Below are 23,154 nucleotides of genomic sequence, written 5' to 3'. Positions count from 1 at the left end.
TCCTATCAGTCAAAAAGTGGAAACAACCCAAACATCCATCAACTGATGAATGAATGAACCAAATGTGGTATATCCTCACAATGGAATATTATTCAGCCCAGAAGAGCTACAAATTACTGATATGCCACATCACAGGTAAAATCTGAAAACACGCTGCTACATTAAAGGAACCAGACACATAAGGCAATATATCGTATGATTCTATTTATATAAATTACTCAGAATAGGCAACTCCATAGAGATATAAACAGAGATATGGCTGCCAGGGGCTAGGAGAAGGGGGAAAACTTAAGAGGGGTTTCCTTTGAGGGCGATGAAAAAGTTCTGGAACTAGATAATGGTGATGGTTGCACAACACTGATTATACTCAAAGCCACTGAAACTTTTATGCTATGTGAATTATACTTTAATTAATGAAAGAAACCCTACAAAACAAAAAACAGATGTTAACATCTTATCAGAGAAAGTTAACTTCCAAAATAAATGATGATTATTTTGGTATTTCTTTAAAAATCTTATTGTTAATTTGATATGGACATTAGAAATATTTTTATTTATATATTTATTTATCTTGGTTGTGCCAGGTCTTAGTTGTGGCATGCAGGATCTTCCACGCCTTGTGCGGGATCTTTGTTGCCTCATACAGGATCTTTAGCTGTGGCATACGGGATCTTTAGTTGTGGCATACAAATTCTTAGTTGGGCATGTGGGATTTAGTTCCTTGACCAGGGATCGAACCCGGGCCCCCTGCGTTGGGAGCATGGCGTCTTAGCCACTGGACCACCAGGGAAGTCCCTAGAAACATTTTCAGAAATAAACCTTTTTCTATAATGCCCAATACCATCCTTAAGCTTTTCTATTTGTCAGGAATTCACATAAAAATCTTTTATCGCCAGCTTTGCAATGCTTAGTCTGCCAGGGTAGGAATCAATTTTATATAATATCTGAACAAGTCAAGTGAGTTTTAAAATAGGTAGAATGTTTTATTAAATTTGGATTACCAATATTGTATGTTGAATTTTAGTACAGGAGAGGAACATGTTTATTTCTAATGAAGAAGATCAGCAAAAGATGAAAAACTTTTATTTTATTTATTTATTTATTATTATTATTATTTTTGGGCTGCATTGGGTCTTCATTGCTGTGTGCGGGCTTTCTATAGTTGTGGTGAGCGGGGGCTACTCTTCGTTGTGGTGCACGGGCTTCTCATTGCAGTGGCTTCTCTTGTTGTTGAGCACAGGCTCTAGGTGCATGGTCTTCAGTAGTTGTGGCATGTGGGCTCAGTAGTTGTGGCTCACGGGGTTAGTTGCTCCGCAGCATGTGGGATCTTCCCAGACCAGGGCTTGAACCCGTGTCCCCTGCACTGGCAGGTGGATTCTTAACCACTGCGCCACCAGGGAAGTCCCGAAATACTTTTTATTTATTATTTATTTATTTAAGATTTATTTACTTTATTTGTTTTTGGCTGTGTTGGGTCTTAGTTGCAGCACACGGGATCTTTGTTGCGGTGTGCGGGCTTCTCCCTAGTTGTGGCATGAGGGTTTTTTTTCCTCTTCTCTAGTTGTGGTGCGCAGGCTCCAGGGCACGTGGGCTCTGTAGTTTGTGGCACACAGGCTCTCTAGTTGAGACGCGCTAGCTCAGAAGTTGTGGTGTGCGGGCTTAGTTGCCCCGTGGCATGTGGGATCTTAGTTCCCTGACCAGGGATCAAACCCGCGTTCCCTGCATTGTATGGCGGATTCTTTACCACTGGACTACCAGGGAAGTCCCCAAAAAAACTTTTTAGACAGCGAAATGTACCTGGTCTGCTTTAGCCCTCGTGAAGCTATCTCTGACATTCATTTTTTAAAATTTTGATATTCAGTACAGAAAAGCAACATCCAAAAAAAAAAAAAAGGCCATGCCAAATGCAATAGTAGCCCATTAATTTATTTTACCTCAAATATAATAGAAAACACGACTTCTGCTGAACCTGATTCTAGGCAAGGTAAAATTCAGTCGCCTACATAATAATTTGCCCAATGTCCATTCACAATCTTCCTGCTTGCTCTTAATGGCATTTGAGTAGAGTAGGCTCTCAATCTACATGAATTAATTATGTAAATTATCAGATTAAATAACAGTTTCAACTTAAAATAATGACATCTATTTGGGGTCTATGCGAACCAGGCAATGGAACTAGAGGCTTTATATATTTAATTCACTTCAGCTCACAATACCTTACAGGGAGGTTAAGTAACTTCCCTAAGGTCACAACACTAGTACACTGCAAAGCCAGGATTCAAACCAAGGCCTGTCAGACGTACAATCATTTTTGCTAAAACATTCCAAGTGTGGGCTACAAAGGAATATAATTTCAGTTTAATTGGCAAACATTCATCTTATCTCTTGAATACAGCTTCTAAATGTTTAGGTAATGAGAAAGAAAAAGAGTGCTTGAAAAGAACATTACTGAAGAATGAAGTGATGTGTCTGGGGAAACATGCAGTGCACTGTTTGCCTACTATGTGCCATGTGCTGGGACTGGCTATTTTAATGCATGAACACTTGACTGTTACAACAATACTGGGAAGTAAATATTGATGCCTCCTTTTTTACATAAGAAGAAACTGAAGTTTAGAAGGTGCAAGAAGGTCCAAGGTTACAGAAGTTGCAAGGCACATAGTTGGGACTAGAAACCAAATTCAGTCGGTCAATAAATATTTACTGAGTGTTTACTATGTACCAGGGATATATGAGGCACGTAGAATAGAATATTAGAGATCTCTCACATACAGCTCAAACCAAACCCATCTTCTTTTTGCTTAGGCAGTAAATCACTGTGAAATTGAAAAATCCCCAGATTTTTCTTTTAATAGCTTTGTTTTAAATGCTTATTCATGCTTTGGTTATACATGTTAAGTACTGTCCCTAAAGCCAGAAGTTGATTGCCATAAAAACTGAATAAGCCTCCAGTAGATAATGTGAAAATATAAACAATTCTGTCCTCCTGCATGATTTTGACCATGTTGCTAGATAGAGAACACCACTTTGGAAAATATACTTCTTATGTTCTGAAGGATAATTTAAACCATTAAGCATTTTACAAAGCTTTTGAAGGTCAGATTTTAAATGACAACAGTGAAATTTCAAAAAGAACAGGAAAAGTCAGCACCAAAGCTAGTTTAACATTAATAATAAGTGATCTAATAAATAGGTCTATGTTTGCCTAGTCAGGTTTTGCTTATTATGTCAGTTGGAAAGCCGTAAGGAAACTGGTTTTAACTCCCATACAACCTGTATCGTGACAACATTACTTTATCAGAAGTGTAGCTGATATCAGCATAATGCTGAGACAGTTCAAATTTAAAACTGATTTTTCTTTTCCAACTATTTTCATAATCATTAATGGTATAGAGAGTCGAGATAACTTAAGAAAAAAAAAATAAGGGTATTAACATTTACTGTGACCCTTCTATGTGCCAGATACTACATTTTATTCTCACAGCCACCTTAACCTTTTAGAGGAAGAAACAGAAGTTTTGAGAACTAAAGTACCTTTTCTAAGATTACATAGCTAATAAAGAGGCAGGTTCAAACTCTGATGTCAATTATTATAACGCTCCATGGCGGTAAATACCTGTCAGCTTCTTAATTTATTTTTTAAACTTTATGATAATATAGTATTAGAGCAGAGAAAGCAGAGTAAGATAATGATTTGGATTATGAACTGTTTTAGTACCTCAAAAGTACTAAAGAGTGATGTTGCCCTTTTAAAAATTCCTATGACGGTCACTGTGAAAGAGAGTATAAAATACCTTCAAGTCGGGCCTCCCTGGTGGCGCAGTGGTTGAGAGTCCGCCTGCCGATGCAGGGGATACGGGTTCGTGCCCCGGTCTGGGAGGATCCCATATGCCGCGGAGCGGCTGGGCCCGTGAGCCATGGCCGCTGGGCCTGCGCATCCGGAGCCTGTGCTCCGCAACGGGGGAGGCCACAACAGTGAGAGGCCCGCATACCGCAAAAAAAAAAAAAAAAAAAAAATACCTTCAAGTCAAAGTATTAGGCTTTTGAGTAGAAAAAAAGTAACAGATAAATAAGTATACATTTAATATTATCAAAAGAGAACCAAGTTAAAAAAAAAAAACTAGTTCTATTCTAAAGCAACACTTTGTGAAAGACTGCAGATCACCAGCGTAGGCTGGCTCGAAGCAGCATTTTTCAGAGTTAACTTCATGGAAGACTAATCCCTATAAAAATATTGAAAGATAATGAGTTTACACAGTCAAACAAGTTTGAGAAATGCCGGACTTAACACTAAACCAGTTTCTTCGCTGGTTACAAACAGTACAACATAGTGCCTGGAGCCCTCTGGAGTCAGACTATCTGGGTTTGAATCCCTGCGCTTCCACCTCCTGGCCTAGCCATGAGATTTGGAACATGTTATTTCACTACTCTGGGTCTCAGGTTTCCCACCTGTAAAAAAAAAAAAAAAAAAAAAAAAAGGAGACAATTGCAAAGACAGATTTGTTGTAAAGATCAGAAAGATTAAAACATCTGGGGTTGAGATATGGGGATATATGTATATGTATAGCTGATTCACTTTGTTATAAAGCAGAAACCAACACACCATTGTAAAGCAATTATACTCCAATAAAGATGTTTAAAAAAAAAATTCTGGGGTTGTTAGAACAGAGCCTTAAAATAGTAAGTGCTTGATAAATGTTAAATTATTAGTAGTAACATCATTTCCCTGAGCCTTTATTAACCTGATAAAAGTTGATGCTCATCATGAATCTCCAAGGAGCCAAGGGATATACCTAGTATGGTTTCCCAAACTTATAGATAGAACGCACTCTTCCACAGACCATCCCTCAAGACTGATTAATGTCTTTTAAAATCAAAACAAAACAAACAAAAAACACTATGAGAAACAATAAAGAATTCCATCACTAAAATTAAATCTGTTTAAAAAGAATACAAGTTTAGTGCTCCCCAGTTGGTGAACACATCGAGGTGCAGGAAGGGTGGCATGTGGAAGAAGGCACGGGAAGCTCCATGCCCCTTCCCCCATACCTTACCCTACACATCTCTTCTACTTGGCTATTCCTGAGTTGTATCCTTAATAAGCCAGTAATATCTCCTTACAGATTCCAGCCCATGGGTTCAGTGCCTGGAACCTGTACATGTAGTAGAATAGAGCATTGTTTTATTTTCCATTCTCAGAGCCCTCAGTGGCTTCAAGTGATCACATCTCATCACAGTAGTCATTCAATTATCCAAGATACTATGTGGAACCTATTCATCATCACCCAGCCTGCAATCATTTGAATAAGGACATGAATGGTTTCCGTTATCAAGATACATCTATTTAAGTCTCATATCTGTTGTATAGAATTCAATATTCAAATGATGGAGTGTTTTCTGTTTGGTATTTATTGTGCCCATTTGGCAAATTTACAGTCATTACCAGAGTGCTGATCATGCTACCCTTCCATTTAGAATTTTTTCTAAGCAGTATGTGTCAGGATCTTCAGAAATGCTTACACCCTTTGATCAAACAAATCAATTTCCAAGAATCTATACTATGGAAATAAATAAGAATATAAGATAAAACCTTAAATACACATATTGCATCATTGTTTAGTATTGTGGAAAATTAGAAATACTGAAGAAGTCTAGGGAATTCCCTGGTGGTCCAGTGGTTAGGACTCAGAGCTCTCACTGCTGAGGGCCCAGGTTCCATCTCTGGTCCAGGAACTAAGATCCTGCAAGCCGAGTGGTGCAGCCATAAATAAATAAATAAGTCTAATTTTAGTGGAAGGATTAAACAAAGAGTGGTACATTACTTGCATTACACAGTCATTACAAATTATATTTGAAAAATTATGAATAATGCTATGCGAAAAAGCAAGTTGCTAGTTTATTTTTGTAGTATAAGCATAATTTTCTAAAACAAGCCAACAAAACACCAAGTAATCAAAGTTTAAGACAAAAACTAAATCTAAAAATACGCCAAGGACTTCCCTGGTGGCGCAATGGTTAAGAATCTGCCTGCAGGGCTTCCCTGGTGGCGCAGTGGTTGAGAGTCCGCCTGCCGATGCAGGGGACACGGGTTCGTGCCCCGGTCTGGGAAGATCCCACATGCCGCGGAGCGGCTGGGCCAGTGAGCCATGGCTGCTGAGCCTGCGCGTCTGGAGCCTGTGCTCTGCAATGGGAGAGGCCACAACAGTGAGAGGCCCGTGTACTGCAAAAAAAAGAAAAAAAAAAAAAAGAATCTGCCTGCAAATGCAGGGGACACGGGTTCAAGCCCTAGTCCGGGAAGATCCCACATGCCGCGGAGCAACTAAGCCCGTGTGCCACAACTACTGAGCCCGCACTCTAGAGCCCGCGAGCCACAAATACTGAGCCCTGGTGCCACAACTACTGAAGCCCGTGAGCCTAGAGCCCGTGCTCTGCAACAAGAGAAGCCACCGCAATAAGAAGCCCGCGCACCGCAACGAAGGGTAGCCCCCGCTCGCCACAACTAGAGAAAGCCCGAAGGCAACAATGAAGACCCAATGCAGCCAAAAATAAATAATTAATTTAAAAAAATAATAATAAAAAATAAAGGGCTTCCCTGGTGGCGCAGTAGTTGAGAGTCCGCCTGCCGATGCAGGGGACACGGGTTCGTGCCCTGGTCTGGGAAGATCCCACATGCCGCGGAGCAGCTGGGCCCGTGAGCCATGGCTGCTGAGCCTGCGCGTCCGGAGCCTGTGCTCCGCAACGGGAGAGGCCACAACAGTGAGAGCCCCGCGTATAGCAAAAAAAAAATTAAAATACACCCAGTGACGTGGCACACAGCAGGCAGAGAGGACGTGCACACCCTCGTTCCTTCCTTTCTCAACCCCATCTTCACGTTAGCGGCTGTGGTAAAGCGGTTCAGTTGCCAACATGCAGCTGTTTGTGCACAGTAGCTACACACTCTCCAGGTGACTGGCCAGGTGACAGTCACCCAGATCAAGGCTCATGTAGCCTCGTTGGAGGGCCTCACTCCAGAAGATCAGGTCCTGCTCCTGCAGGATGAGGCTACCCTGGGCCAGTGTGGGGTGGAGGCTGTGAGCACTCTGAGCACTCTGGAAGTAGCCAGCCGCATGTTTGGAGGTAAAGTCCATGGTTCCCTGACCCGTGCCAGGAAAGTAAGAGGTCAGATTCCCAAGGTGGCCAAACAAGAGAAAAAGAAAATGAGCTGGGCCGGGAAGCGTATGCAGTACAACCAGTGCTTTGTCAATGTGGTGCCCACCTTTGGCAAGAAGAAGGGCCCCAATGCCAACTCTTAAGTCCTTTGTAATCTTGGCTTTCTCTAATAAAGCCACTTAGCCCAATCAAAAAAAAACCCAAAAAAACCAAGAAACAAAAAATAATTTAATAAATAAACAAACACCCAAATGTCAACTATGGTTGATTTGAGCCATAGGTGACCCTTCTTCCTACTTCTCTACATTTTCCAAGTTTTCTTTACGGAGTATGTCAATTTTGCGTAACTCTTACTTGATACCACTTGCCTTTGAGCTAAAGTTCTACTAGATGACAAAACAAAGCAAACTGGCCTAGTGGTCAAAGATGGGAAAAGTGTGAAATGTGATTTCTTTCAAAGGTTATTTATCATTTTGTGAGAGGCAGAAATGGTTAAACATACAACGAAGTCATATTTCCTGCTAGCAAAATTGTTCTTAGTTTGTACAATGAAATCACACACATCAGTATTTCTTAGTGTTCTGCAAAAACACCATGCATCATGATTCTAAGTATTTTGTGACCTGAGGAAGTCTGAAAGCATATTTAAAATATGCCAAATATTAATGTAGTGTAACCTTTGGTTTTAAGGCATATTGGGAGAGGTAAAACTCTCAGAATATTATTTTGTAACTTTATCAATTGATACATTTTCTAAATGTCCAAAAATAGACATTTAGGGAATTCCCTGGCGGTCCATCCATTAGGACTTGGCACTTTCACTGCTGTGGCCTAGGTTCAATCCCTGGTGCAGGAACTAAGATCCTGAAAGCTGCACGGCCCGGCCAAAAAAAAAAAATCAAAACACATTTAACATGTAGTATTTCAGGTTATACTTTATAACTTAAATATGGCTAAACTATTGCTGCAATATTACTAAATTTACATGCCTTTAAAGAGATCAAGAACTATTTATATTGCCATTCCCTCGTTTTGTGACTCAGAAATTTTTATACTCCCTCTTAACCTGGCATCTGCTGTGCAAAGGTCTGAAGACCTGATTTCTCACCCCAATATGGACTCAGGGTTACCTCTATCCATATGCTTACCCCTTAGAGACAAGTTTGCCAAGGCCAAAAAATTAAGTGAGCACCAATCACTTCCACCCCTGCCTTCCTCCTTTCCCAGGGCTAAGCCTTGACAAAAAGAAAACAGCCCCATGCTAGGGTTCTTTATGACATGCTGAGCAAAGGCCACAGACTGCTAAACATTGCCAAGTAGACCTGAAAACGATGAACTCATCTAGCTTTGTGCATAACCCAGAACCTCAGTCTGTCAGCATCAACGCATTTTTCCCACAAAATTAATAAAAATTTTGAGATTAGCTAACATCACCATATTCTTACAATCATCCAAAATGTAAGCCCCTACGATTAATCCCTCTTTCCTGCTGCACTCTGATCTCATTTCTGCTCTGTACTGTCTCCCTCTTCAACCATCACACACCCTCCAATAGCTATACTTCCTGATAACCCTTTACACTGTTCCACTGCAAACAAATTCCCTAAACCCCAACCAATTTAAATTGGTTGCCAGCAGTCTTGCTCTCTAAACGAATCTGGGTGCGAGCTATTCTCTCCCACTCAGCAAACGTGAAGCATGGAAGTCATGCCTTGTTCACCATCACAGTTCTTTACCCTCAGATAAAGGTACGTCTTTTGAGGTTTAAGTCATCTGTTGCTACCTCGCTCTCCTTGTCATCCACTGGTCTCTTGGTCCCTCGCCCACATCCACTCAAGGCTTTGGAACCTGGTTCAAACTCTTCCCACCCCTTGCTCTGCCACCATTCTGAGCCACTCGCTTCCTGTGCAGCTGACTCCTGTAAACTCTAGCTCTACAGTTCCCTTATCTCAACTCCGGGAACCTTCACTTTCTCTCCACTTCTGAAACCCATTCCATAGCCAGATCTTGCATTCAGTCATAACCAGCAACTGCTCCTATTTAATCTTAAAATCCAATATCCAGTCTTGACCACTTCATATCCCAGCAGCTACTTTCTGGTTTCATTTGTTCGCTACTGAGCCTAGACTCAATGGCCCAGAACTTGAAATGCTCTAACTACTGTAATTTCTTGCATCCTTACTCTGTCTGCCACACTGGCCTGTAAAACTCAAACCAAAATCAGTCCAGTTGTTCAACTTGTCTGCTCAGCCCCTCAGGCTGGTGAGGCCTGAGAGAGGGGGGAAAAAATCATCACACAACTATATATACCAGAGCCATGAAAAATTATTACAATTCCTTTAAGTAATCCCATTCAGTTAGCCTTCTCATTTCTCTCAATGAAATTCTCCCTTTCTCCTCAAACTCTCCCCTACAATCACCATCACCATCCTCTATAATCTCAGCTGATGAGGTGATCCCCCCACTTCACTGAAAAATTCATCAAGTGTGTTGATGCCCCAAATTCCTCACCTACAACCCAAACACTTTTCTCCATCTGCACCATCCTTTTATTCCTACTTCAATGGAAACAACATTCCTATTCCTACTGAAACCTAGTATCCTCACTCTGTTCCCTCTACTCTTAAGGACAATGTTCAATCAATCTCACATACCTCCTTCTTCCTGTATCAACTTCTCCGTTCCTTCTGACTCTTTCTGTTTAGCACATAAACATGCTGAACTTTTCTCTCATCTTGATAGAATATGCTCTCTACCTACGATCCTGTATCTCTACAAGCTTTTTGAAAAGAATGTCTGCACTTACTGCTTCCACTCTCTCACAACTATTCACTCTAGTTCTCAGCAACCTGGCATTTATCTCTACCATGGAGATTCCACTGAAACTGTTCTATAGAAGATGATCAATCAGCTACTTGCTGCTCTGTCGTTATAGCAGCTGACCTATTTTCTACAGTTGACACTGCTGACCACTCTTTTCTTAAAACTTCTCAGTCTTCATTTAATGACATTTACTGAAAACCTACTTTATGATAAGAACTGTGGATAAAATGATGAACATGATGGTCTTAGTCCTCAAGAAACTTAAAATCGAGTTGGGGAAGCTTTTATGGTAATTCATACTCATATTTCAACCTCTCAGATCCTTCCTTCCTTTCTCTACTCAGCCCTTAGATTCTGACACTCCCCCAGGGCTCCTCTCTTTGCTCTTCTAACATCCACCCCAGGATTACTGTATTTACATTACCTACTCACTGATGATGACAAAATTTACATCTCTAGCTAAGAATTCTATCCGGAGTTCTGGACCCTTTTACTCTATGAAAAGATACTGGTACTTGGATATTTCACTATCTTGATAATATCCTTTGATACACAAAAGTTTTCCATTTTGACGAGTCCAATTTATCTATTTTTTCTTTGGCTATTTGTGTTTTTGGTGTCCTATTTAAGGAACTGCTGCCTAGTCTAAGATCATAAATATTTATACCTACATTTTTTCTAAGACTTTTACAGCTTCAACTCTTACAATTAGCTCCTTAATCCACTGAAACCATAATTCTTGAAAGATAAGGATTTCAATGGCAGTATCTGAAGGCTTAAGAGTAAAAAAGAGCTTTTCTAAATTCTAAAACCATGGCTTTAAATATCACACCCCAAGGCAAAAAAAACTCTGCTGGCAGAGTTTATACTGTAAACTACAGCACAGAGGAAGCAGCAGGTGGTGACGTAAATGCAATTCTTCCACAGCAATTGAGAGGACATAAAAACCTGGGAAAGGAGTGCAGAAAGAAAGAGGAATTAGAAATAGTTTAGATACAAGTTTAAAATTCTTACCTTCTGTCTCATCTGGGGCTAAGTCTCAGGGTGAGGAAAGGTGAGAAAGATCTCCAGTATGTTTGTGGGGAAGGACCCAGAATAGAAGATAATTATGTTTCCCCTTCCCAAGTTATGGTCCAGGGAACCACAAGCCTTTTAGCAAAAGCCTGCAACTAACACTACATCAATGTAGTAGGGGAGCAATACCAATGACATGCCCAGACCACACTCCTGAAAAGCGACCTCAGAGTCCCAAGCATGCCAGCAAAATGTGGAAACCACAAGGAGTTTGCCTTGGGTCAGTGGGCCCAAAAGAGCCTGGGTTTAAGGAGGACCCAGCACACACAGACCCGCTGACCAGAGGCCATGGAAGCATCAGGGACATCAGCCTCAGATGCAGAAGAACAGACAGGGCCACCCAAGATTAAGCCAGTACAAGGTACAACCTAGTAGTGGCCAAGGGCAGAGGATGGCACAAAGATGAGAGGCCACTTCCTCAGTGCCAGAAAATATTATAAGGCTTCTCTATAAATACCTTCCACCCCAGAAAAAAAAAGGGGGGGGGATGTGAAAAAACTGAACATTTATCCAAAGGACTGATTATTTACCCAAGGGTCTGAGTAAACCTGGAATTACTAATAAATTAGACCAGAAGGTACTGACTTTATCCTAAATTGGCAAGATTGTTTTCTATTACCCAGTAGAAATAAGAAGCTCCAGAGTTAAGGAAGTTTTAGTTATAGAGAAATAATGAAAGTTATGTTTGCACATTCAAATTTGTAGTTTACAAAATTTATGCCCGTTACACTTGCAATTGGGTTTCTCACTGAACAAAAAGTGAAAAGGTAAAGCCCTTGCCGACATAATCTACCTCTCCAAAATCACACTGGTTTCTGTCCATTCCTAAAATATGTCGAGGTCTTTCCCCTCTCATGGCTTCTCCACATGCTGTTTCCTTCACTTGTACCCATAGCTCTTTATATAGGTTGCTCCAACTCAGCCTTTAGTTTCAATGTAAATGTTTCTTCCTTGAAAAGGGCTCTCTGGCCACCCTATCTAAAGCAGCACAGCACCCTGTTACTTCCTCTCTAGCACTCCTTGCAATCTAGCTTCCCAAGCTCTGTCTTTGTCTGTCTTGTTCACTGCAGGCTCTGGTCAATAAGAGGTGCTCAATAAACAGTTCTATATGAACGAATGAATAATTAAGTAAAATGTGAGAAAGAAAATAAACCTTAAAATCTTCTAATAAATCTGAGTATTAAGGAGTTAAAAATTTTAAAGTAGACAACCACCACATTTTAATTTGGATATGAAAGTCAAATAAAAGACCATAAATAAGTTCCTATTTCCATTTTAAGAACAATGCAATTACAGAGTTTTACAAAGACAGTTATGTAAATTCATAGGGTGCCTTCTCCAGGCTAAAGCCATTTAAAACAGAAACACAAAACAGAAACACAAAACAGAAACAAATCCAACAAAGAATCAAGACAAGTTTCTTTTAAATTAAAATAAATAGGGACGCCCCTGGTGGTCCAGTGGTTAAGACTATGCCTTCCTATGCAGGGGGTATGGGTTCATCCCCTGGTCGGGGAGCTAAGATCCCACATTCCTCATGGCCAAAAAACCAAGACATAAAACAGAAGCAATATTGTTATAAACTCAATAAAGACTTTAAAAATGGTCCACATAAAAAAAAATCTTTAAAAAAAATTAAAATAAATAAATAAAGTACATAGGAATAAAAGTTAGCCTATAAAAACTGTGAAGAACAATAGAGGCTGTTTGAATATAATGGAAGGTGCTTCATACTTTTATGGTTCAATAATAATATAAGATATCAATTCTTCCCATATGAATCTATAACTGTAATGCAACTTTAAGTAGAATACAAAAGGATCTTGTGTGTGTGTGTGTTTACAATGATCAATATTAGACATACTTAAATATGTAAATAACAACGTAAGTTCCAGCTCTCCAAAGTGATGAGCAAGAGTCAAGCCAACTCATCCTATGAAAACAACTAAAAACACTAGGTGAACTATAAAAAACAAATCCTTAAAAGTCACTAAGCCATAACAAGATAGTAAGGAATTACCTAGTTAAAACTGTAAGAGAAAACCAGGAACCTACAGTAAGTTAGCAATGGAGCTGCTTTTGATCTGAGGGCATTTGATCATGAGGGAAAATATAAATTTTTGTTTGATGATGTCATAGGGTATGAGGAACACAATTCAAAGCACAGGACCCACATAAAATGATGAGTCTAGTAAGAGAGTATCCCCACAATAATCTGTAACCCTAAAGGGCAACACCCTCACGCTAACAGTCATCTGAAAGTAAACCCCTATAACCAAGGTCTGCACTGTCTCACGGTCCCGGGAATTACAAACCTTGGATTAAAGTGGCACTTTGCCTGACCCCAGGCACCTATAGAATAAAACATAAAAAAATAAAAAGTTGCATAAAAAGAATAGGTAAGATACACAGAAGATAAAGTGAGAGATGATAGAACTGAGTAGAGACAGTATTTGAAGAGGTAACAGTTGAAAATGTCATAGAACTATGAAAGATCCCCATCTCTAGAATCAAAAATCACATAGAACGAACATACAACAGAGGATATCAGTAAGGCCAATGAAATGGTCCTCTGAAGAGACACACCATCTGGTGAGCTGCCCCACCTGATCTCTTCCCATTTCTTCTCCTGCTTCTCCCCCTCCCCCCCCAACACATATACTCACACTCCAGCCACAGTGAACTATGACAGTGCTACCTAATTCATACCATTTTGACCAGGATTTTCTTTTGTTTAAAAAAAGAAAACACTTGGACCACATTTAGAAGGGGGGGCAAGGATATTATAAAGATACATATAAATGAGAAATGAAATTAAAATTGGAAAGTCATCTTTCTGACCAAGTCACGTCATAGGTTTCTGGGCCAGCATTTAGACTGGACATGGCAGGCCAAAAGGCACTTGCTGCCCAAAGGCACCTTCCTGAAAGGCAACCAAGCATCTGTAGCCCGAGGGACAAGGGATTAAAGTCACATGACCACCTGAAAGCACGTCCTGCTATGAGGACATAGCAGTGATCTTGATTAAGATCCATAGTACAGCTACAGGTAATTTGGCAAAAAGTATGTTGGTCAACATGATAATTTGGCTGAAATGACAATCAAAAATAAATATACCTGTACCGACATTAATTTCTTAGTTTTGATAAATCCATCGTGGCTATATAAGATGTTGATAGTAGGGATAGATGGTCAAAGGGAACTCTGTAGTATCTTTACAACTCTTCTGTAAATCTAAAATTATTTCTAAAGAAAAATTATTTCAAGAAAAATTATTATGGGCTTCCCTGGTGGCACAGTGGTTGGGAGTCCGCCTGCCGATGCAGGGGACACGGGTTCGTGCCCTGGTCCGGGAGGATCCCACGTGCCGTGGAGCGGCTGGGCCCGTGAGCCATGGCCGCTGAGCCTGCCTGCGGCGTCCGGAGCCTGTGCTCCACAGCGGGAGAGGCCATGGCAGTGAGAGGTCCGTGTACCACAAAAAAAAAAAAAAAAAAGAAAGAAAATTATTATAAATAAAAAACCAATTTTCAAAAGTGGAAAAATCGAAAATACCTAGTCATTATTTTTGTTTCTGTTTTTTCCAATTACAGTTTTCCCCCACTATGCGAAAGTAGAGAATTCCTCTGAAACCTTTCATAAGCCGAAATGGTGTAAAGTGAAAAGCAATTACCTTAGGAGACATCTAGCTAATGGATGCACAAAATAAATTGAGATAAAGCATAGATGCACACAGGAACAGTTCAAAGCTATGGCTGTTTGATGCTGACATGCTGAGTGTGGTTCCTGAGAAGGAGCTTGGTGGTGCACCGTCTCTATAACAGCTTGGCTCCCTTCAAGACAAACACCGAGCGCTATTTTTGCTTTTCACCTTTTTCATAAAGTGAAAGTCCTCTTCAGATTTCATTTAGGTACTGAAAACCGGTACTGATGTAGGTCTTTCATAAAAGCGAAGTGGAGTAAGGTGAACTTTCCAAAAGTGGGGGATACCTGTATTCTACCTTAATTACATCATGGAGTGCTTTTATGATCCTAGATATATATATTTAAGCATTATTCTTTCATATTTCAAATTTTTCAGGTGTTATCCTACTTTTTAAAATTCTAATTGATTTTTTTTTTTTTTTTTTTGTCTGCACTGTGCAGCTTGCAGGATCTTAGTTCCCCAACCAGGGATTAAACCTGGGCCACCTGCAATGGAAGTGATGAGTCCTAACCACTGGACTGCCAGGGAATTCCCTGTAATTGATTTTTTGCCAGTTATTTCTGCTTTCACTGATAACTATAGAGAAAAATTAGAAAAACGTAAATGTTCCATATTGAGAACCAATATGAAAAAATTGTGATTTAGATTAGAAACAACATGAATCTATAGAAATAGGTTAGGAATAAAATCTAAGCAACCATTGCTATCCCATCTAGCCTGTTTCTGAGTTCAGACACCAAGAGCTGGGTCAGTGAAGAACACCTGTAGTTAAAAAGGTATCATGGACTTAGGGGTAGTCCTTCTGTTATTCTCATTTGTACACTTTTTCATTTTTCTCTAAGTAAATGTTAAAATAAATGAAAACCATAAGAGGCAAGGAATTGGAACTTCTCAGGGCTTGGTTTTTTTAGTTTTTCCACTTAAACTTTTTCTAATTAATTTAAAGCCAATTGTGATTGCTTGTTGAATGTGGTTGGGTTCACTATTCTGGTGTTTGTATTGTATTTTTTTTAATATTTATTTATTCATTTATTTATTTTTGGCTGTGTTGGGTCTTCGTTTCTGTGCGAGGGCTTTCTCTAGTTGTGGCAAGCGGTGGCCACTCTTCATCGCGGTGCGCGGGCCTCCCACTATCGCGGCCTCTCTTGTTGCGGAGCACAGGCTCCAGACATGCAGGCTCAGTAGTTGTGGCTCACGGGCCCAGCTGCTCCGCAGCACGCGGGATCCTCCCAAACCAGGGCTCGAACCCGTGTCCCCTGCATTGGCAGGCAGACTCTCAACCACTGCGCCACCAGGGAAGCCCCCTGTATTGTATTTTTTTTTAAAGGCAGAAAAGAATATGAAATTACAGAAGATAGTCAAAGTCTATAATTCATTAAAGTAGACATAAAGGGCTTCCCTGGTGGCGCAGTGGTTGAGGGTCCGCCTGCTGATGCAGGGGAACAGGTTCGTGTCCCGGTCCGGGAGGGTCCCGCATGCTGTGGAGCGGCTGGGCCCGTAAGCCATGGCCGCTGGGCCTGCGCGTCTGGAGCCTGTGCTCCGCAACGGGAGAGGCCACAGCAGTGAGAGGCCCGCGTACTGCAAAAAAAAAAAAAAAAAAAAATAGACATAAAAATACCAGATAATTATTATTCAAAATAATTTCATTTTATACCTGACCTAGAAAAAACACATGAAGGATAAATATTTGCTTTAATTTGAACATTTCATCAGAAATACCCCATGTTCTTGAAGTCAAGATATTTGTTCTTTCTGTATTAACACCTTTTCACCGATACTTCATTCTTTTTTTCTTTTTTTTTAAACAGCTGACTGGAATTTTCAGTGTGTATGGCTGGCAGATATCAACTTCTAGAATCTAAGATGTAATCCCTTTGTGTTTCTTTGGTTTTAGATGGCCCTACAAGAATGCAATCATAAAGATTCTACAGTTGATGAAGACGCTGTGGAGGACAAAACTATGTAAAGGGCACCTTTACATAGCTAACCCATATATCTTCAAAACAGTCTTATCTCAAGCTGTGTTTCTGACAGTATGTTACTGTAACAGAGACTATGATGAGGCTGTCATTTCCAACCTTAGGACAAAGATAAGAAGAACTTCTAATTTCAACATAAATGCTAGATTAGTCATCTTAATTTAAGCCATTTGCCTATGTGTTACACCAATGACAATAAGTTACTCATGGCAGCTCCATCTGAAAATCTGTTGAAATCATTTGAGCACTTGATATTTCATTATAAACGCCAGATTTTTCCCCCAGAAGTTGAGGATGGGTTCCTGTTCTGTCCTCTTGTGTGGCAACAGAGCAAACACCACAGCATGGAGTTATTGCCTCACAAGCTGTCGATGGTAAAAAGCTGTTCAAAAAAAGGAGGCATAATCTTAAAACTATCATCATTATATAAGGTCTCAAAGGGAACTAGACTCTGCAAATTTCTCAGTGTAGAGAACATGAAACATAATGACGATAGTTTCAAAGGGAACTAGAATCTGCAGATTTCTCAATGTAGAGAACATGAAACCATAAGCATCACAATTCCCAGTGTCATGGTTAAGAATGCTTCACCCCTCTTAAACTGTATTTGTATTCTAAGAAAATGTATTATCACAATAAGATAGCATGGAGAGGATGTTATTTTTGATGGCAAATACGGTAAACACTGTTGGCTGCCAACTGAACAGTTATTCCTTCCACAACTTTCTCCCCTGCCGGCAGAGCCTGCCTATACTTCAGAAGCTAAAAGTGCCAGAAAGTCCTCTTTCTAGCCTCCCTTAGAGCAAGAGCATGGGCAAATAACCAATCCTAGCTACTGGGGCCTAAGAGAGCTGAGCTGGCTGGCAGGCCTTTGGAAAAGGTTTTCTTCACCAATAAAGAGATATGTATGGGAGGAAACTGCTGTTCTTCTTCATAATACTTGGTTGTGTCTGCATGTGACCCCTGGAATCACTGTAGCAATTTTGCAACCATGAGGAGAGATATCACCAAGTTGCTAAAAATAACACAGAGACAAGCCCTAGGTCCCTGAAGCAATGGATCACTAAGCCCTGTACCAACAATGAATATCCTTGCCTCTGGACTTCTTGTTGGATAACAGTTACTAGTTAGTTTATGGCTTTAGTTTAAGCCATCTTTATTTGGATATTGTTACTTGAGGGCCAAAGCATCCTAACTAACAAAGCTAACGAATATCTGTTCATTGCATGCTATCCAGATCAGGAAGTTAAATTGTTGCTACTTAGCCAACTCCAGCCTTTACTGTTACTTGAAAACTGGGTTGGCCTCTGGGTGGGTATCCAGTCAATAGACACAACCAAGCCAAAGATCGGGAGAAGGAAGGATTTATTACTACTTGAAGCAAGTAAGGAGAACACCTGGGATCTTTCCCAAAGCAGTGTCTCCCAGAACAGCAAAAGTGGGGAAGTTTTAAGGTAAGGGTACCTGCATATTCATGTAGGCACTTGAACAGAGGAGAATTTGGCATAACACATGGCCAAAAAAACACAAAACAAAAACAAACTGGGGCAAATTGAGGGAAAGGTCAACAGAGTCCAAGCTTTAGTGTTTCGAAGTCAGGAGGGTCAACATCATTCCATCCTCCACCTGGATGGGACTTCAGTTCCTGCAGAACTCAGATATATTATTATGTATATCCCCTGAGGAGGAACTAGGACTCTGCTTTATCACTGCACTATTGTTTGCCTTTTCTCCGTTCCTGCATTCCCTCAGTTCCCTTAAGATCATAATTACTGAGACTTGTTCAAGGGCAAGCATTGTGGCCAGGCTTAGATCACAAAATGGCTTCTCTTATGTCAAGAAAACCACTCCTGGCTCTCCTTCTCTAGCGACCCCTTAACTTATCTGCTTACATTACCAGTGTCTCTACCTTAATCCCTACTGCTTCATTCATGTTTTTCTTTTCTGCCTTTCACTAAGGAGCAAACTCAGTATAATTATACACACATCTATGCTTCACAGTAAAGTCTGTTTCTTCTGCAACTTTCCATCATGGCCAATGGGAAGGTACTTTTTGCTTCTCCAGTATATTTTTCAGTTATGTTTGCTTTTAACAGCATCAGAAATGTGTTGCAATTTTTAGCTTATAATTTCTTTCTTTCTTTTCCCTAATTCCATATTGAAATCACAACTGATCTAAAATTTCCAGAGAGAAAATGCTAAAGATAGAATAAAGATTTGCTGTTATAGAGGGTCATCCACATAGATCAATAAGTGGAGCTGAATGGTGAGGCATCTTGAATAATGAATAACTGAATGTACTATCCTTTTTACCTATAAGGAAAGCAAAAAACCTAACATCAATTTAAAAAAAGAGAGACAGAGACATAATGAATTACATACACGTGAGTTCAAAATCCTAGCTTAGAACAGTTAATTTTTAAGAGACCTCACTTGTTTCTTGCATGCTATGCTTAAAGGGACAAAGAACCTACTATGATTTTTCATGTTTACTCATAACAGGGAAAGAACCCTTAAGCAAGAGCTGATAAAACCTTTGTTGAATATTATTCAGCAACACAGCAAAGTGAAACTAGCCAAACTAGCCAAGCAGATATACCTGACATTTGATTTATTAAGAAAAATAAAGTTTTTTAAGAGGAAAAAGACTACAAACCCTGAAAATTTCAGATCCTTTTCTTGGATATAGTTTCTTTTACTGTTTTTCTGCTTATTACAAAAACATACTCACTAAAGGGGAAAAAAAATCCAAAATTACAAACTTTTCTGAATATCAATCAGAAGCACAAAAGCAAATATTAGAAAAAATTATCCTGAAAACTATGGCACAAAGACTTGAAAAACAATCCATGATGCACCAAAATTACCAATACTTGAATAAAAAACAGAACTGGAGATATTCATAACGGCTGTTTAAGCCAAACTGTTATGATGATCAAATTGCTTTTAACCAAAATATACACTACCCCGTATTTTCAAACCATGCTGTCATTTATCTTCAGGCCTTTGTAAATGGTCTCCCCTCTTTATGGGGTACTCTTCTCTCCCCCACACTCATCTGGCTGATTAATGAGGTACTGACAAGCACTTGAGAACTAAAACCTATTAAAATTAATAACGTGGGGGGACTTCCCTGGTGGCACAGTGGTTAAGAATCCGCCTGCCAATGCAGGAGACACGGGTTCGAGCCCTGGTCTGGGAAGATCCCACGTGCCGCAGAGCAGCTAAGCCCATGCGCCACAACTACTGAGCCTGCGCTCTAGAGCCTGCGAGCCACAACTACTGAGCCCGCGAGCCACAACTACTGAAGCCCATGCACCTAGAGCCTGTGCTCCACAACAAGAGAAGCCACCGCAATGAGAAGCCTGCGCACCACAACGAAGAGTAGTCCCCACTTGCCACAACTAAAGAAAGCCCACGCGCAGCAACGAAGACCCAAAGCAGCCATATAAATAAATAAATAAAAATTAATAACATGGGGACCTGATTTAAATAAAAAATCAAGATTTTGAGTTCCTTGTTTTAAAAGCCCTTTAAAAAAATTAAATATTTGATTTGTTATATCATTTGGTTTTATTATATCATTTTTAATATCCAGATAGGAAAATTTATGTCAAATATGAACTAAACAACTCTATAAGAAAAACAAAATTCTGATGTCTATTAAATTCTTTCTAAGTTCAAATTCACTATTCACTCTTAAGGTAAAGTAGTCCTGAGATGAAAGAGTTTGAAAACTGATATTCTATGTAATAGGTTATTCATTGCAGCACCGCTGTAACTTCAAGATATTGGAAACAACCTACACGTCCATCAATAGAATAGCAAAAATAATCATGGCACATCCATACAATGAAGAACTATATAACAGTAAAAAAGAGTAAGGAGCAATTACGCAATAAAATAAAACACATCCAGATTGGAAAGAAAGAAGTAAAACTACCTCTACTTGCAGATGACATGATCTTGTATAGAGAAAATCTTAATGAATCCACTACAATAATTATCAGAACTAATAAATGAGTTCAGTAAGGTGGAAGCATAAAAGATCAATATACAATAATCAACTGTATTTCTGTATACTTGCAATGAATAACGTGAAAATGGAGTTCAGAAAACAATTCCAGTTATAATAGCATCAAAAAGAATAAAATACTTAGTAATAAATTTAACAAAAGAAGTGCAAAACTTATATTTTGAAAAGACAAAACATGGCTGAGAGAAATTTTAAAAGACCCAGATACATGAAAAGACATCTCATGTTCATGAATCAGAAGATATAATATTGTTAAAATGGCACCACTCCGCAGGTTGATCTATAGATTCAACATAAAACTAAAATTCCAGCTGGCTTCTTTGCAGAAATAGACCATCTGATCCTAAAATTCATATGAAAATTCAAGGGACTCAGAAGAACCAAACAACCTTGAAAAAGAACAAAGTTGGAGGACTCACACTTCCTGATTTCAAAACTTATTACAAAGCTGCACTAACCAAGACCCTGTGGTACTAGCATAAGGACAGACATATGGGTGAGTGGAAAAGAACTAAAGAATGCAGAAATAAACCCTCACATCTAGGTCAACTGATTTCAAGAGAGTGTGAAGACACTTCAGTGGGGAAGAAATAGTCTTCTGTTGAACAAATGGTGCTGGGACAATTGGTTATCCACATGCAAAAGAATGAAATTGCATTCTTTCCTTACTCCATGCACAAAAAATCAACTTGAAATGTAAAAACTAAAACTACAAAACTCTTAGAAGAAAACACAGGTGTAAATCTTCACGACCTTCAATTTAGACAATGGTTTCTTAGACATGACACCAAAAGCACAAGCCACAAAAGAAAACATTTATAAGTTGGACTTCATCAAAATTCAAAACTTATGTGCTTCAAAGGACATCATCAACAAAGTGCAAAGACAAGCCACAGAATGGAAGTAAACACTTGCAAATCAAATATCTGATACAGTATTTATATCTAAAATATATAAAGAACTCTTACAAGTCAACAATAAAAAGACAATCCAATTTAAAAGTGGAAGAAGGGGGCCTCCCTGGTGGCGCAGTGGTTGGGAGTCCGCCTGCCGATGCAGGGGATACGGGTTCGTGCCCCGGTCTGGGAGGATCCCATATGCCGCGGAGCGGCTGGGCCCGTGAGCCATGGCCGCTGGGCCTGCGCATCCGGAGCCTGTGCTCCGCAACGGGAGAGGCCACAACAGTGAGAGGCCCGCATACCGCAAAAAGAAAAAAAAATAAATAAAATAAAATAAAAGTGGAAGGATATGAATATACATTTATTTTTAAAATATATATACAAATCATCAATAAGTACATAAAAAAGATGCTCAACATCATTAGCTATCAAGGAAATACAAATCAAAACCAAAATGAGTCACCCCTTCACACCAGCTAATAATGAGTGTTGGGGGGCTGGGATGAACTGGGAGATTGGGACTGACATATATACACTACTATGTGTAAAATAGATAACTAATGAGAACCTACTGTATAGCACAGGGAACTCTACTCAGTACTCTGTGGTGACCTAAATGGGAAGGAAATCTAAAAAAGAGGGGATATATATATATACGTATGACTGATTCACTTTGCTGTACAGCAGAAACTAACACATTGTAAAGCAACTATACTCCAATAAAAATCTGCAAAAAAAAAAGTGTTGGGGAGAATACAAAGAAATTAGAATCCTCTGCCTATAGGAATTAAAATGGTCCAGCTTATGTGGAAAACAGCTGGGCATCTCCTCAAAAGATTAAACACAGACCCAGCAATTGCACTCCAAAGTGCATACCCAACAGAACTGAAAACATCCATCCCAACAAAAACTTGTACAAGAATGTTCATAATAGCATTACTCACAATACCCCAAAAGTGGAAATTACCAAATGTACATCAAAGATGAACAGATTAAAAAGAGGGCTATAGCCATACAATGAACACTATTCAGCCATTAAAAGAAAAGAAATATTGATACATGCTACAACGGGGATGAATCTTTAAAACATATGCTAAGTGAAAGAAGCCAGTCACAAAGAACCATTTTTAAAAAAAAATTTTTAACATCTTTATTGGAGTATAATTGCTTTACAATGGTATGTTAGTTTCTGCTTTATAACAAAGTGAATCAGTTATACATATACATACGTTCCCATATAGAACCATATATTGATTGCATGATTCCAGTTAAACAAAATGTCCAGAACAGACAAATCTAGAGACAGAAAGTAGAAAGTATGTCCTACCTTTCCAAATTAAATTATTTTTAAAACAACTATGTTGTTCCTATATTTATATGCTGTCTTTCTAAATCCTAAAATAATTCTAAAATATTTTTTAAAGCACTTGAAAGCACAAACACATGCTATGAATCAAAGAGAAAAGACCTGGAATTTTGAAACAGCTAAGG

The 23,154-nt window shown here is 39.4% G+C and overlaps 1 protein-coding gene and 1 pseudogene across 6 annotated transcripts in view; one reads left to right on the top strand and one right to left on the bottom strand.

Moving 5' to 3' along the window:
- Positions 1–23,154, bottom strand: part of SHLD2 (shieldin complex subunit 2) — a 95,472-nt gene that overhangs the window by 70,127 nt on the left and 2,191 nt on the right. The gene's annotated exons all lie outside the window — the stretch shown is intronic.
- LOC309816225 (ubiquitin-like FUBI-ribosomal protein eS30 fusion protein) lies at positions 3,603–7,398 on the top strand (annotated as a pseudogene). The gene is made up of 2 exons: positions 3,603–3,681; positions 6,877–7,398. The product of its transcript is annotated as a ubiquitin-like FUBI-ribosomal protein eS30 fusion protein (transcript).

Source organism: Mesoplodon mirus (assembly GCF_964341445.2).
Source record: "Mesoplodon mirus genome assembly, chromosome: 2".
NCBI classification, from domain to species: Eukaryota; Metazoa; Chordata; class Mammalia; order Artiodactyla; family Ziphiidae; genus Mesoplodon; species Mesoplodon mirus.
The sequence above is the reverse complement of the archived record's forward strand: the minus strand, read 5'-3'. Positions and strand labels throughout refer to the sequence as shown.